Source organism: Delphinapterus leucas, chromosome 2 (assembly GCF_059928025.1).
Source record: "Delphinapterus leucas isolate spDelLeu-1000000601 "Yukka" chromosome 2, BTC_Dleu_Yukka2, whole genome shotgun sequence".
Taxonomy (NCBI): Eukaryota; Metazoa; Chordata; class Mammalia; order Artiodactyla; family Monodontidae; genus Delphinapterus; species Delphinapterus leucas.
Genome location: NC_143130.1, coordinates 53,298,689 through 53,311,234, shown reverse-complemented (window position 1 = coordinate 53,311,234; position 12,546 = coordinate 53,298,689). Strand labels below are relative to the sequence as shown.

Below are 12,546 nucleotides of genomic sequence, written 5' to 3'. Positions count from 1 at the left end.
ATAAAGGGACCAGATTTTCTTTCTTACCCTACTCTAAATGTGTAACACAAACTATATGGTCATCACGGATAATTAATAATACTTCGAGAATAATATTGTATGCTAGAATTGCAAATATTAAAACTATTTGCTAATTTAGTTGCTATTTTAAAATTAAAACATACACAATAAAGTATTTTTTTCAACCTCATAAAACAAATTACTAGTTTCTCTAGTTCATTTTAAATTATTCAGGTTTTCAAAAAAACATCTATTGTGTAGAGAAAAGTCAACACCTATTGTGTAAAGGAAAATGCAACTTTTAGTTTTTAAAGGATAACTTCACAAAATAATCAAAGATATTTCAAGCCAGTATGGAGAACCAAAAATGAAGCAATTAAATACTCATCATTTATGATATCTGTAGAAATATTCAACTGTCAAGGTACGTAATATATTTCACAGCAAGAGGAATTTTGTAAATAAGAAATCAAATTCTTTTCTTAGAAAAAAAAAAAAGGCTACCCGGCTGACAAGTCCAGGCAAGTCTAAGTAAATAACATTTCCCACTGAAGTATCTTTAGCACTCTCTGGTGGAGACTTCATGCAATAGTCGGCAGCCAACTATTCAGAGCAAAACAACAGTGACCAATGAAAATCACATAATAATAATTTAAAAAATAAATTTAGATCGTTGATTTTGAGGCCAGAGAACTAGATTTTGATAAAGTATTTTCAAACCTGTTGTCTTATTTATTATACCTCATAATCACTCTTCATATAGTATATCTTAAATAGAATTTAAAATATTTCTTCTATATATTTTAGCCTAATATCAAATGTTAAAATGGCAATGACACAGAATAAGAAAGATACAAAATTAATAAATTTAAGAAGATTTTTATATGCTGGATTAAATCAATTCTGTGCAGGTATTAACTTGCTGGGCCTAACACAATTTAAACAATTACACCATTCTATGATTCATTTTATTCCTTGCTTTGTGTATACAGAATGATTCCATATTTTACTTTTTTTAGAATGTTTCCATATTTTAAAATCAATATTCTTTAAACATTACTTTTAGGAAGAAATATCTAACTACTTTAACAGATTACTCTAAAAATTCTTTATGCCGAAAGACTATATATATATAAGTATACACACACATTTGCATGTATTACACAAAAGGCAGAGTGCCTAGACACCAAAATAGATAACTGATTTTTCAGTAATCCACACAATTTTTGCCTCAACTCCAATTCTACCTACAAAAAAGGACCTTAAAATGTCCAAGTCAAAATATGAACTAAAGTACTATTATCATTAAAATCAAAAAGTATATTTTAACATAATAAATTTATCTACATTATAATGAAAAGCAGTAAATGGTAGTTTAGAATGTTCTCAATCCTGACTACACATTAGAATCACCAGTGGTCTTCAAAATATAGATGTCCAAGGCCATCTCAACTCAAGTTGCTCTGATGTGCAGCTGATGAAGAATCATCACTGGTAAAGTGGATCAGAGTAGGTTCTGGAGCCAGACTGCCTGTACCTTAATATCTATGTGACCAGGGGAAAATTACTGACCTTTTCACTTTCTTAATCTACAGAAGTAGAGGATAACAGCACCAACAACATAGGGATGCTGTGAGGATTAAATGAATTAATAAATGTAAAGCCCTTAGAACGGAGTTCCATGAATGCCACTGTTATAATTATTATTGTTATCATAAGTCATTTGTAATCAAAGGCTTAGCAATTTTAAGTCACTTCTGTCTACTTAATTTTTGTAATTTCAAAGTAGTTAAAATGTTGGTGTTTTGACGTAACTGGTTTTCATCATGTTATTTTTCTACTCAAATAATGCAGGAACTCTCATTCACTGCTGGTGGGAATGCATGACTGTACAGCCACTTTGGAAAATGGTTTGGCAGTTTTTTAATAAAATTAAATATAGATATTTACTTAATAGTAATATGGCAATGTCAGTTTCTTAGTCTTGACAAATGTTCAATGAAATTGTAAGATGTTAACAACAGGAGAAACCTGGGCATACTGGAACTCTGTACCTACTATCTTTACAACCTTTTCTGTAAATAAAAACTGCTCCAAAATAAAAAAAAAAATTTTTTTTATTAAAGGAACAGGACTTATACTTCCAGCCATGATGAAATAATAAAGACCAGATTTACCTAATTGCTATAAGCAACAAGAAAACCAGATGGAATATATGAAACAATTATTTTCTAATACTGACAAGAGGCAACTAGTGCTATGTTCCCTGAGAGAGAAGAAACAAGTGAGGTGAGCCACACAATGTCCACAGATTTATGTCTGGAGGCAAATTGTGCACTGTGGTACAAAAATGGGATCCCAAACAAAGAATGAAGTCTCACTGAGTTATGAAGAAACATATCAGAGTTCAGGGAACCTGAGGCAGCTGGAAGTTGTGGGTACAGTTCTGGAGGAAAGGGCACTACTGAAAAAAAAAACTTCAAGGGATCCTTTGACTCTTAGCTGAATTCTATAATGCACTCCAGTCAAAAAGTAACTGAAAACCTATCAGCTGAACAGTCCACAGAGCTCATACAGAGCTAGAAAGCATTCAAGTCCTGAGCAGCAAGTGTACCAAATCCTTGTTGATCACTTGGTTCATTTAAACAAGATCCTTGTTGATCACTTGGTTCATTTAAACAAGATTCTAGAAAAGTCCTGTGTGGGTAATAGGGCTAAACTATCCCTTTAGTAGAAGTTACTCTAGACCTGTCCTAACAAGCATAAAGACAGGCCATGAAAGGATCAAATTAAATTGCAAATAACTGCAGGCCAGAACAAAGCACCACAAAAAGGAAGACAACAAAGTGTAGACACAATAAAGTATTCATAAGGCCCAGCATCTAATCAAAAAGTGCTAAGAATTAGGAAAATGTGACCAATAACTAGGATAAAAAACAGTTAATACAAACGGAACCAGTATGACACAAATGATGGAATTAGCAAATAAGAACTTTAAAACAAAACAACTATAACAACTATATTCGGGTATTCAAAGAAAAATATAAACATTGTGAGAGAAATGTTAACATATAAAGAAGAACCAAATAGAACTTCTAGAGATCAAATATACAACAAACTAAGTGAAAATGTCACTAGGTTGGATTAACAACTTATTAGATACTGAAGAAGAAAATACTACCAACCCTGAAGACAGAGAAATATAATATGTCCTAACTGAAGTACATTAAAAAAAAAAAGACTGAAAAGAATAGAACTGAACAGTGTGTCAGTGATTATGGGACCATATTAAACTAACAAACATGTAAGAGTGCCAGAAGCAGGGACCAGAGATAAGGGTACAGAAATAAATATCTAAAGAAATATGTTTAAAAAAATCCAAATTTGATGCAAACTATAAAGACACAAACCCAAGAAGCTCAATGAATGTCAAGGATAAAGAAAAAGAAAACCACAACAAAGTACATCAAAATCAAATCCCTGAAAACCAATAGAAGAATCAGAAATTCTTCAAAGTAGCCCAAGGAAAAAAGACACATTACATACTGATGAAGAAATATAGGAATGTCAGCAGATGTCTCTTCAGAAAGTATGCAAGCCAGAAGACAATAAACACCATGAAAATGTTGAAAGAAAAAAAGTAACTGACAACCAAGAACTCTAATTCCAGAAGGCAAAACATACACATTTCAGAACTATGAAGATGAATGTAAAGCAAAAAACTATACAACTTTTAGAGAAAAAAAGCAGGAGAAAATCTTCAGGGTCTAGGACTAGACAAAGTTCTTAAATTTGACACTAAAAACATGATACATAAAAGCAAAAATTGACAAAGTGGACCTCATCAAAATGTAAAACTTCTGCTCTACAAGAGAACATGAAAATAGAAGTTATACAGAGGGAGAAAATATTTGTAAACAACCTATACAACCAAGGACTGTTTTCTAGAATATGTAAAGAATTCTTAAAACTCTTACAACTAAAGAAAAATATCCAAATAGAAAATGAGCAATAGACATGAACAGACATTTCACTGAAGAAAAGATAAAGATCACAAGTACTTGAAAAGATGTTAAATTAACGTTATAAGCCATTAGAGAAATACAAATTAAAACCATAATTAGATAAAACCACACATCTATCTCAATGACAAAAATTTAAAGTAATGACAACAAAATAATGCAGGTGAGATGTGGAGAAACTGGAACAATCACACATTGCCGGGGGAGAATGTAAAATGGTACAGCCAACCTGGGAAATTATTTGGCAGTTTTTAATGAAACTACAAATTCAGATCAAAAGTGGCAGAGTAAGGACCGCCAAAAATTCTCTTTATTTGTAAAATCAACAATAATATTGGCAAAAATTATCAGAAGCTACATGTACAGAACTCTGGAAATTAACCAAAGACTTGCAGTAATACAGGCAGGGTTTATGTAAGAAAAATGGCAAAAATCTCAGTAAGAAGACTAAGCTGTGAGCTTTGGGGTATTTTTACTTGCCCCAGTCCTATACCCTACTCTCCACCTCTGCAGAAGCCTGGAAAATCACTTTGCTTTTCACTTCAATTGCAGTAGCCTGGCTAGTACCTAAAGGGGCAGAACCAAGTTGGAGTTCATTTCCAGAGAACTGTCATTTGACTGTCTCATGGATCTCTGAAAGACCCCACTTGCAAGGCTGTTTTTAACTTGATCTGACTAGAAGCTTGCCCAGTACAAAAACCCTTTCCCCAATTGAGATAAATTACAGGCAATTGTTTAACTTCGCTGGTGCCTGAGGCACTAGATAACAGCTGGAGCAAACAACAGACAACCAAAAACCTTAAATGAAAACGCTGGGGAGTTCCTTCCAGAGGAACTTTGAAAAACTCTGACATATTTCTAGAAATCTAGAAGGTCACATGCATGCCCAGAGCTCATGCACATATGCTCAGGAAAGACCCGAGAAGACCCTAAGCTCTCACCTCTGCTGGACTTGAAGTTCTACATAAGAAGTGAAGTCTAAGGCAAAGTTGTCAAGTGCCTAGATGAGAGGGGAAAGCATGCCACAATACATATACAGAGACCCTCAGCAAGGACTGGGAGACTTAGCAGATTCAGGTAGGTAAGGAAATCTCTGCTTGATCATTAGCTGACCACTAAGGTAACTGAGCACAAGAACAACACAAAGATGTCTTGTCTCATCACTTCTATTCAACATTCTATGTTCTAGCCAGGGCAACTAAGCAAGAAAAAGAAATAAAAAGGCATACAGATCAGAAAAGAAGAAATACAACTCTTTACTGGTAGATGACTTGATCTTATATAGAGAAAACCCCAAGGAATTCAACAACAAAAAAGAGCTAATGAATGAATTTGGCAAGGTTGGAGGATATAATATCAATATACAAAAATCAACTGTATTTTTATATACTAGGTACTGAACAATTCTAAAGTGAAGTTAAGAATATAGTTCTTGGGCTTCCCTGGTGGCGCAGTGGTTGAGAGTCCACCTGCCAATGCAGGGGACACGGGTTCGTGCCCCAGTCCGGGAAGATCCCACATGCCGTGGAGCGGCTGGGCCCGTGAGCCATGGCCGCTGAGCCTGCGGGTCTGGAGCCTGTGTTCCACAACGGGAGAGACCACAACAGTGAGAGGCCCGTGGGAAAAAAAAAAAAAAAAAAGAAGAATATAGTTCTATGTACAATAGCATCAAAAAGAATAAATCTAACAGAAGAAATTCAGCATTTTTACACTGAAAAGTGTTCAATGTTCAAATTTTAAAACTGTTGAAGGAAACTGAAGACCTAAATAAATAGAAAGATATCCCACATTCAAAAATTAGAAGACATGATACTGTTAAGATGGCAATAATCCACAAACTGATCTAAAGATTCAGCGTAGTCGTTATCAACAATCACATTTGGCGTTTTTTTTTTTTTTTTGCATGAATTGACAAGTGGATCTTAAAATTCACATGGAAATGCAAGGGATTTAGAATAGCTAAAACAATTTTGAAAAATAAGGATAATGTTGGAGGATCCATACTTCTCAATTTCAAAACTCACTACAAAGCTAGAGTAATCAAGTTTGCATGGTACTGGCAAAAAGATAAAACATACAGATCAATGGAACAGAAGTGAAAATCCAGAAACATGCCCATGTGTCTATGGTCAACTGATTTTTAACAAACATGCCAAGACAATTCAATGGGGAAAAGAGTAGCCTTCTCAATAAATGGTGGTGAGATAACTGGATATCCCATGCAAAAACAGAACATAGACTTCTACATCATATCATATGCAAAAATTAACTCAAAATGGATCAAAGACCTAAATGTAAGAGCTAAAATTATACAACTCAAATAAGAAAAGAGGGATAAATCTTCATGACATTGGATTAGAAAGTTTCTCAGACATGACAAAACACAAGCAACCAAATAAAAATTTATCAAGAAAGTGAAAGATAAACCACAGAATGGGAGAAAATATTTGCAAATCATATATATCAGGGGTCCCCAACCCCCAGGCCACAGACCGGTACTAGTCAGTGCCCTATTAGGAACCAGACCGCACAGCAGGAGGTAAGCGACAGGCGAGCAAGAGAAGCTTCATCTGCCGCTCCCCACTGCTCCCCATCGCTTGCATCACCACCTGAACCACCTGCCCCCACCCCGTCCGTGGAAAAATTGTCTTCCCCAAAACCAGTCCTTGGTGCCAAAAAGGTTGGGGACTGCTGATATATATGATAAGGGTCTGGTATTCCAAATACATAAAACACTCTTAGATAATAATTTTTAAATAGACAGCAGATTTGAATAGATTTCCCCAAAGAAAATATACAAATGGCCAATAAGCACAGGAAAAGACATCATTAGTCATTAGAAAAATACAAATGAAAACTATAAGATACCAGTTCACACCTATTAGGGAGTTACAAGGAATTGGGGGAGGGGAACGACTATTGATGGGTTTCTTTTGGGGTGATGAAAATCTTCTGGATTAGACAGTGATAATGGTTGCTCAACCTTGTTTATATACCAAAACCACTGAACCATACACTTTAAAAGTGTATGATTAAAATTTTATGGTACGTAAATTATATCTCAATTTAAAAAATGAAACATGCAATTTCCATGTGACTTAGCAATTACATTCTTAAGCATTTATCGCAGAGAAATGAAAACTTATTCACACACAAAAAAACATGTACATGAATGTTCATAGCAGCTAAAATTTCATAATAGCTAAAAACTGGAAACAACCAATATGTCCTTCAATAAGTGAGTGGATGAACAAACTCCATTACATCCATACTGTGAAATATAACCCAACAACATAAAGGAACTATTGGTACATGCAACAACTTAAATAGATCTCAAGGAAATTATGCTCAATGAAAAAAAAAGCCAGTCCTGAAAGGTTATATACTATATGATTTATATAACATAACAAATTAAAATGACAAAATCATAGAGATGGAGAACAGAGTAGTAGTTGCCAGGGTTTGGGGGACAGGGGGAATGTGATTATAAAAGCGTAGAAAATGATGAAAACTGAATAATATCAGTGGATTGTAGCAATGTCAATTTCCTGGTGGTGATCTTATACTGTAGTTATACAAGACATGAACACCGGCAGAACCTCAAAGAGTACACAAGGATGTTTACGTATTATTTCTTAAGATTACGTGTGACTACCATTATCTCAAAGTAAAAAGTTTAATTTTTAAAAAAGGAGAAATAAAGACATTTTTCAGGCAAACTAAATCTGAGAGAATATAGGAATTAATATTAAAGACTTTTTTTTCTCATTTTAAAAGTTCTTTAATTAACAACTTAAATTCAAAATTATAATAGTGTATTTTGCCAGTTATCAATTTTGTCTCTCAGCTCCAAATCTATCTGCTATGCCATATTGGAGCTGGACCCTGTCAAAATTTCTCCTTTGCCAACTGATCTAATGTTAGGCCTAATGTTATCAAAAGAGGGTACTGGAGTGACTCTGCAAGATGAGAGTAGCAGGAAGGCGTTTCCCTTCTGGATCCAGTCCCCTTTCAATTTTTTATTCAGCACACAGCCAAGGCCCAGTAGTCCTCTTGGACAACCTTAAACTACATTCTCAAAGTGACCATGAAGTCACTTTTGTGGCATCTCAGGCTATTATCCTCAGGCCACACTCTCCCCATCCAACAATGCACTCCTATAAAGAACTTCAGCTGGCCTCAAGCAACTGTCTTCCCACCCTGTGGCTACTTCTGCGTTAGCTCTGCCATGCTCTCAGGCAATTGCCTCCTTCCTACCAGTCAGACTGTTTCTAATAGATCAGCTCTACATTACCAACACCGTCCTGCAACAGTGAGCTGATATTACAGATCTGCTCTGGCCTAACCAGATGGCAAGGTTCTTCACAACCAGAGCACTGTATGTTTTGTGGCTGCCACATCTTATTTGAAGAAGTCTAATCTCAGCCTAGGTTTGGGGCTCTCCTAAGTCTTTAGTTCCTTCATTGTCTACTTTCTCTTGGTCCAGATCTACTTTTTTGTACTTACTAATTAATATGAATACCATGGAGTCCTCTTTTACCTTTTTTGGTAGTTAATAACATTTTACTAGTTAACAATTCTTTATATTAATTCTCCCTGCTTAAATAGGGGTATGGTTTCTCTCTCCTAACTGGACCCTGACTGATATATACATGGTTTATACATACATAGATCTATCTCTCTCACAACACTCACACACATGTAAAACACAGGACAGTAGCACAAAGGATAGGAGCGATGAACTGAAAGTATTGATCTAAGGTTCTTATATTAAATGTGAAGTAGTATATTATGTGAAGGTAGATTATAATAGGTTAAAGAAACATAATATAAACCTTTCAACATTGAAATGAAGTAGAGTTAATAAATCAATAATGGTAGTAAAACTTAATCCTAAATAACACAAAAATAATTTAAAAGAAGAAAAGTAAAGAGGGAAAAAATAACAAAGCACAACTGGGACAAACAGAAGACAAACCATTAAGTTGGTGAACTTAAATTCAATCATATCAGTAATCATATTAAACATAAACAGTCTAAACACTCCAGTTAAATGAGCCAGATTGTTAGACTGGTCAAAATCAAAGAACCAACTAATGTTGACCTCAAGAAACCCACTTGAGTTATAAAGGCAGAAACAGATTAAAATAAAAGAATGCAAGTTCTAATTCCAGTACAGCAGAATAAACTCCTACTGGACCAATCCTCTGGCAACTAAAACACTGAACAACACACACAGACAAAATGAACCTAAGGCACTGCAAGAGTAAACAAAAAAGCCAATTCTGAAGGAGAGTCAAAACTTATAAGAAAGAACGGCACTGGGTGATTCTGGGTTTCATTTAAAAAAAAAAAAAGCATTTAGTCTAAGGAAGGATACAGTTATCACAAAAAAATGGCTAAAATTCCAATAGAAAACTGCAGTGTTGCTAGCCTAAAGGAGGACAGAGTTCAGGGCAACCATGGCCCCTGACAAATAAAGGGAGAATACCAGAAAAAAAAATAAAAGCCAGGGAGGGGAAACCCCAAATCCTATGTATAAACTTTGCCTAAATCAGTGGCTGACTGCAAAACCATTTACATGTGGAAGAAACTACAACTAAAGATAAAAGAACCAGACTGAGATTTCAGCTGCCTTCCAAGAGGCTGTTTACTGCTTGAGTCAAACCAGGTAAATTAATCACTGAAATATTGGGCTGGCCGGAAAGTTCGTTCAGGTTTTTCCATAAGATGTTATGGAAAAACCCAAACAAACTTTCCGGCCAGCCCAATAAAAACATCAACACTCTTTGATGAAATATAACAGATTCCAGTCTCCAAAACATATGTCCTCATTTGTCAGAATATAATCTAAAATTAATATATGAAAACCCAGAAAAATGTCAACAACAACAATGGATAGCAACCTCAAGAAAAGACAGCAACCTCAGGAGACAAATACTTTTAAAGGGCTCAAAGACATAAAAACCGTCAAGTTAGAATTCAACAGCCATTGTATAGATAATTCAGTGTGGAGTCTTATGGTGCAATCTTCTTCATCTTCATGATTGTTTCACCTTTTTGCCTGAAACCCCCAAGAATTTTTCCTTTAGATTTAAAGTCTGAAAAAACCTTTGAAAAAATTTCACGCCCATTACTAACAAAAAAATCTTGAGAAAATAGGAATTAATAGTGTGGTAAGTAGCCCCTAGGATGGTCCCCAATGATCTCTGCTACCTGGCATTCAGGACCTTGTGTAATAGCCTCCCCTTGAGTGTTCATTAGATCTAGTGGCTCCCTTCTAAAGGACAGATATAGTAACAGTGACAGGATGCCACTTCCACAATTAGGTCAGAAAGAGACTATGGCTCTTGTCTTGCATACCCTCTCTTGCTCTTCTGCTTGCTCACTCTGATGGAAATCAGCTGCCATGTTGTGAGCAACATAACAGAGGCTAAGTGGCAAGGAACTAAAGGAGTTCTCTGGCCAACAGCCAGCTAGGAACTGAGGCCCTCAGTCCAACGAACTGCAAGAAATTGGTTGAATCCTGCCAACAACCACATGAGTGAACACAGAAGAGGATCTTTCTTCAGTTGAGCTTTCAGGTAAGTCAGCAGCCCTGGGCAACAATCTTGATTAGAGACTTGAAAGAGACATTGAAGCAAAGGCACCCAGCTAAGCCAAGCCCAGATTCTGGACCTTCAGAAAATATCAGAGAATAAGTGTTTATTCTTTTAAGCACACCTACATTTTAAGCAAGTACATTTTGGGTAATCTGTTAAGCAGCAATAGATTACTAACACAGATGGATATTTACTGAACACAAAAGAATTGTGTTAACTGTAAAGCCAGCATCTTTCTTAGTGGGGAAAACCTGGAGGTATTCCCACTAAGGTCAGAAAGATGACAAGGATGCCCACTACCTCAAGTACAATTTCACACTGCTCTGGAGAAGGACTAGCCAATGCAATCAGAATAGAGGAGATAATTAAAGATTTGGAAAAGAAGAAATAACACTATCTGTATTTTCAGACATGAGAGTATACCTGGAAAACTCTGGAGAATCAATGATAAAACTAACTCAAACAATAAAAGATTTCAGGAAGGAGCAAGATATAAAGTTAACATGCAAAAACCCATAGTGCTCCTATATACAAAAAAGAGCCAGTTAGAAGATATAACAGATAAGAAAAATCATTTACACAGCAAAAAAAATAAATATTTAGGAACAAACTATTAGAAATGTTCAAAATCTATATGAAGAAAAATATAAAGCACCTATTAAGGACAGAAAAGTAGACCTAAAAAAATGTTAAGGCATCCTTGTTCTTGGAAATACACACTGAAGTATTTAAGGGTAAAGAACCACAATGTATGTAACTTTTTCTCAAAAGCTTCAGAAAAAAAATAAATACACATATAATATGTATAAAGAGAATGAAAGCAAAAACTTGATAAAGCAAATGGGGTAGAACATCACCAAAGATGTTTAAACTGAACCTAATCCAGAGGAAACAATCAGACAAATCCAGACATCTACTTCAAAAAGATATTTTTGGGGGAAAATTGGGATAATTTAAATACGAACTATATATTAGATGATATTATTGAAATAATATTACTTTTCTTAGGCCTAAAAACAATACAGTTATGTGCAAAAACGTCTTTATTCTTAGGAGATACATACTAATGTATTTAGGGGTAAAGTATAATGTGTGTGAGAGAGGGAGAGAAGGAAGGTGGAGGGAGAGCGAGAGTAAAGAGAAGGTAGGAAAGGCAAAGAGAAAGGAAATGTGGCAAAATGTTAAGTGGTTAAATTTAGGTGAAGACTGAACAGTTGATCCTTGAACAACACGGGTCTGAACTACACAAGTCCATTTATACTCTGATTTTTTTTTTCAACAACTACCTACTACAGTTCTACACCATCTGAGGTTGGGTGAGTCCACAGATGTGGAACTGTGGATATGGAGAGCCGACTATAAAGTTATACTTGGATTTTCAACTATGAGGGAGTGGCACCTCTAACCCCCATGTTGTTCAAGAATCAATTGTATGGATGCTCATTGTGCTATGCTTTCAACTTTTTTGTTGGTTTGAAATTTTTTAAAATAAAAGGATGGATAAAAAAGAAAACGACAGAGACTCCCGGCTTATAGAGGAAGGTGTAAAGTTAGCTTTCCCTACTTTACCTTCTGAAAATCATACCAAATAATAAAAGGAACAAGGAAAGGTGATGCAAATTCCTCCTTCAACGGAATTAGACAGGTAGAAAGAAAGGGAAATACAAGATATTGAAATTTCTTATCTTCTTTAGTGAACAGATACTTGAAGTTGATGTACTAAAAAACAAAGGTGTAAACATTATTTAGTATTATGGAGGTAAATCATCAACAGAACTAAAACAGATGTAGGATGTAAGGAAGGGGGCTTTTACTCTATATTTTAAATCTTTTATACCATCAGACTGTTTATATCAGTATCACATGTAGTAGTAGTAACAATAATAATAATAAATATTCCCAATTACATGGACTATCCAGAA

At 35.1% G+C, this 12,546-nt stretch overlaps 1 protein-coding gene across 8 annotated transcripts in view; it reads right to left on the bottom strand.

The window, feature by feature from the left end:
• The window catches only part of LRRC28 (leucine rich repeat containing 28), a 187,465-nt gene that overhangs the window by 148,417 nt on the left and 26,502 nt on the right, over positions 1 to 12,546 (bottom strand). The gene's annotated exons all lie outside the window — the stretch shown is intronic.